This window comes from Psammomys obesus, unplaced genomic scaffold, assembly GCF_907164565.1.
Source record: "Psammomys obesus unplaced genomic scaffold, mPsaObe1.curated_primary_1811, whole genome shotgun sequence".
In the NCBI taxonomy this organism is placed as follows: domain Eukaryota; kingdom Metazoa; phylum Chordata; class Mammalia; order Rodentia; family Muridae; genus Psammomys; species Psammomys obesus.
Genome location: NW_026585644.1, coordinates 12,755,991 through 12,759,931, shown reverse-complemented (window position 1 = coordinate 12,759,931; position 3,941 = coordinate 12,755,991). Strand labels below are relative to the sequence as shown.

Here is a 3,941-nt window from a genome sequence, read left to right as displayed (position 1 = left end):
CCCACCCCTGGCCTTTTGGCTAAGATCAAGTGTAGTATCTGTTCTTATCAGTTTAAATTTGTTTTTTAAATTAATTACAGTTTATTCACTTTGTATCCCCCCTGTACCTACCTCCCTCCTCCCCTCCCAATCCCACCCTCCTTCTCCCCGACCCTTGTCCCTCACCCAGTCCACTGAAAAGGGAGGTCCTCTTCCCCTTCCCTCAGATCCTAGTCTATCAAGTCTCATCAGGAGTGGCTGCATTGTCATCTTCTGTGGCCTGGTAAGACTGCTCTCCCTTCGGGGGGAGGTGATCAAAGAGCAGGCCAATCAGTTCTTGTCAGAGACAGTCCCTGTCACCATTACTATGGAGGCCACTTGGATACTGAACTGTCATAGGCTACTTCTGTGCAGGGGTTCCAGGCCATCTCCATGAGTCCTTGGCTGGAGTATCACTTTCAGAAAAGACCCCTGTACCCAGAATTTTAGGATCTGTCGCTGTCCTTGTGGAGCTCCTGTCCTCTTCAAGTCTTGCTATCTCCCACTTCTTTTATAAGATTTCCTGTACTCTGCCCAAAGTTTGGCTATGAGTCTCAACATTTGCCTCAATACCCTGCAAGGTAGAGCCTTTCAGAAGCCCTCTGTGGTAGCCTCCTGTCCTGTTCCCTGTTTTCTCCCTCCTCCGATGTCCATCCTCTTTGGCTTTCTGAATGGGGATTGAGCATCTTATCCAGAGTCCTCCTTCCTGATTAGCTTTCTTAGGTGTACATAGGTCTTAGGTTCAGCTTTTTAAACTTATTTATGAACATACATCACAAGACAATTTCTTAGAAATACAATTGCCAAATCAAGTTCTATTTTTCAATTTTTAATAAATGTCCTAAAAATATTGATAAATATTTCCAAATATGTATTAGTATAACTGAGAAATGAGTACCAGCATGGTCAGAAATAACCCTTTACCTCCTGCCAGACTAGCACAGGAATAGTGCTAGGCTACTGCTTCCAGTTGTCACGGGGTCGCCTAGCAGGAGACACATTCTTGTAAGAGGCCAAAATGTAACAATCACCAGAGTGCCCGGGGAAGACCACGATCCTGTTTTTTAAATCATGATCATAAGTCTAAAATTCTGTAAGCTAATGAGTATAGAATTAGAAGAAAGAAAACAAGGATGTGAACCAGCTGATGGAAAACTGATCAGGGACAGGAAAACCGAAGAAAAGTTAAGACTAAGAGGAAAAAGAGGAACCAAGTAAGAAGTATCAAGATTTAGGAGACTAGCCACAGAGGGTTGCTGGACCTGGCAGGGAAATGAGAAGGATGAATTCGGCTTCGGAGGCTGGCACTCTTGTAGACAATGCCTATGCGAGAAGCCTTGGTCATTCAGTAGAAAATCCCACCACAACGGACTGGTGTAAACCCTGCCAACTCTTTAATTCTTTCCAAAGATGAAGCTGGCTCACTTCCCAAATGTTAAATAACGTCTGCCATAAAGTGTGCAGTCGTTTCAAAATGACAAATCCAGCCATCCCACACCCACTCTGCACACCCATTTTTTTATAGGTTGCCTACCTTTAAAATGAAGACTCTAGCAAAGCGAGGAAGGTCTGACATGATGAGGGCAGAAAGTTATAATGTTGTATTTAAACTTATAAAATTTAATCTTTCATTCCAATATTGCTATAAGAAGTCCAATACTCCTACACGTAATAAAACAAATTGAAATAAGAAGCCATAAAGAAACTATGGCATGCGTGAAATGAGAGTCATGAGTCCCAGGTGACTTGTCAAATCTGTACAATGACTACTTCCTGCAAGTGCTTCGGCGGCATACCAATCTTTCCTCAGGTACCCTCTCCCAACACAAATATCCGAGGATATGTTCCAATTGAAAGGCAGTCTTTAAAAGCATATTATACAAGATTGATTTTGAATTTCCTCATGCAGTCTCAAGTTTTGATTTTGACCAAAAATGCAACACTAGAAATCTGGATTCTGGTTGGCTACTGGCTACCCTGATTCTTTTCCTTGACATTCTGAAATATGAGTTACAATCTGTTGTCTCTAGACCTATCTTGATACCAAGAGGGATTAACAAACATTTCTATTAACTTTAGGAATTATTTTCTTTGATGGCTTTGACTTCTTTGGAGGCTAAAGTCCTTATGAAGACCATAAGTAAAAAATAAATAAATAAAGAGAGATCATTTGTGTGGGCACAGAGAGGGCTGACTGTGATTTGAAGTGTGAGGGAGTTGAACTCTTATTGTTCATTTCTAAGATAAAGAGATTTTTTTCCCAGTTCAATTTCTTTCCATTTCACAGTGATATCTGGAAATGTACCTGCATTAAGCTGGTAAATGTTTTGATCTATTCTATAAACCATTGAAATTTAGTCAATTCAGGGAGGGCAGGGATCCATCAAGTCAGTTATTTCCAGTGGCTCTACTATTTTTTTTTTTTTTTTGCAAAACTTCTCATAACTGATCAATTTTGTCACAATACTAAACCTGTGAACCCTGCTATATAACTTCTCGCATTTCTTTACCTATGAGAATCTTCTATAAACTATGGAATTTTCCCTTTGTTGTAAAAAGAGGCTTCTTTGGTGAGGGGTGGTAGCTCCACTTATCCAGGGGGTGCCCACACAAAGGGGGTTCTGGAAATTTTATCCAGAAGTCCCTGCCTCTAGGAGGAGTCAATCTAAGTGCGAGTCCATGTCCTTTAGGGTGGGAGGGCAGGACAAAGCCAGGTTACTAAATATGACAGCTGGCCTTTCAGCAGTGCTCCAAGTCTTGCATATCACTTCTGAACAGCGCTTGGATAGAAAACTTGATGGTTCGTGAGAACATGCCATTAGTAAAGAAAAAAAATAATAATGGATTTTATCTCGATCTAAGTTTGTAAATGGAATAAAACTGAGATTTCATCACACTCTCAAAAGTGTAGTGGTCTGTTGAAAGAGAGAGCAGTTTGAACGCTGGCCACATGCCCAGCACTGTACTAGGTACTGGAGGTAGAGAGATAAAAATATGGGCTAGGGAGATGACTTAGTGGACAAAGTGCTTGCTCTCAAGCATAAGGACCTGAGGTTGGCCAGTATCCATTTAAAAGCTGGCCTTGGAGGCACATGTCTGCAGCCCCAGGACTATAGGTTTGTGGGGAGGCAGAAGGTGGATGAAGACAGGCAGACCCCAGGAGCTTGCTGGCCAGTCAACATAGACAAAATGGTGAGCTCCTGGTTCATTGAGAAACCTGTGTAAAAAGTAAGATGTATGAATGACTGACGAAGACGTCTTGATGTCAACCGCTGTCCTAGACATGAATAAGCACCCCCATCACACACAGACCTACATACACACAGGCATACACATGTACCCAAACATACAGACATACATACACAGACACACAGGCAAACATTGACCGTCTTCAAGAAACAGAATGATAGAAAGCCAAGAGGACTTATTCAAGGCATGCAATTCCAAGGATAAAATTTGGCAGGAGAAAAAAATTACTTTATTTCCTAAGATATTTGGGATAATCAAATATAAAGGTAAACAGCTATTAGTATAAGGTGGTTTTGATTTTTTTTGCTTCTTTTCTAAAGAAATAAACACTTATTATAATAGCCAGAACCAAAAATTGATAATACCAACTGTTAGCAAGATACAGAACAAATAAGATTTTCCATCAATGATGATAAGAATCATAATTAATAAACTATTTTTCTAAAACTACTCCAGAGTTTTACACATAGTTCTGTCTCGTAGCCTAGAAATTCTCACAGCATTACAGAGAAATTAAACACCTGTTCACAAAACATTATATATAAGAATATTCATAACAATCTCAAACTGGAAACAGTCCATAGACTCATCAACATGAGAATTATGAACAAAATTTAGTACATTTATACAACACACTACTACACAACAATAAAAAAATGGGCAACATTCTAGAT

General features: G+C 40.1%; 1 pseudogene; it reads left to right on the top strand.

The window, feature by feature from the left end:
* LOC129691503 (U2 spliceosomal RNA) lies at nt 1–101 on the top strand (annotated as a pseudogene).
* Nucleotides 102–3,941: the final 3,840 nt, after the last annotated feature.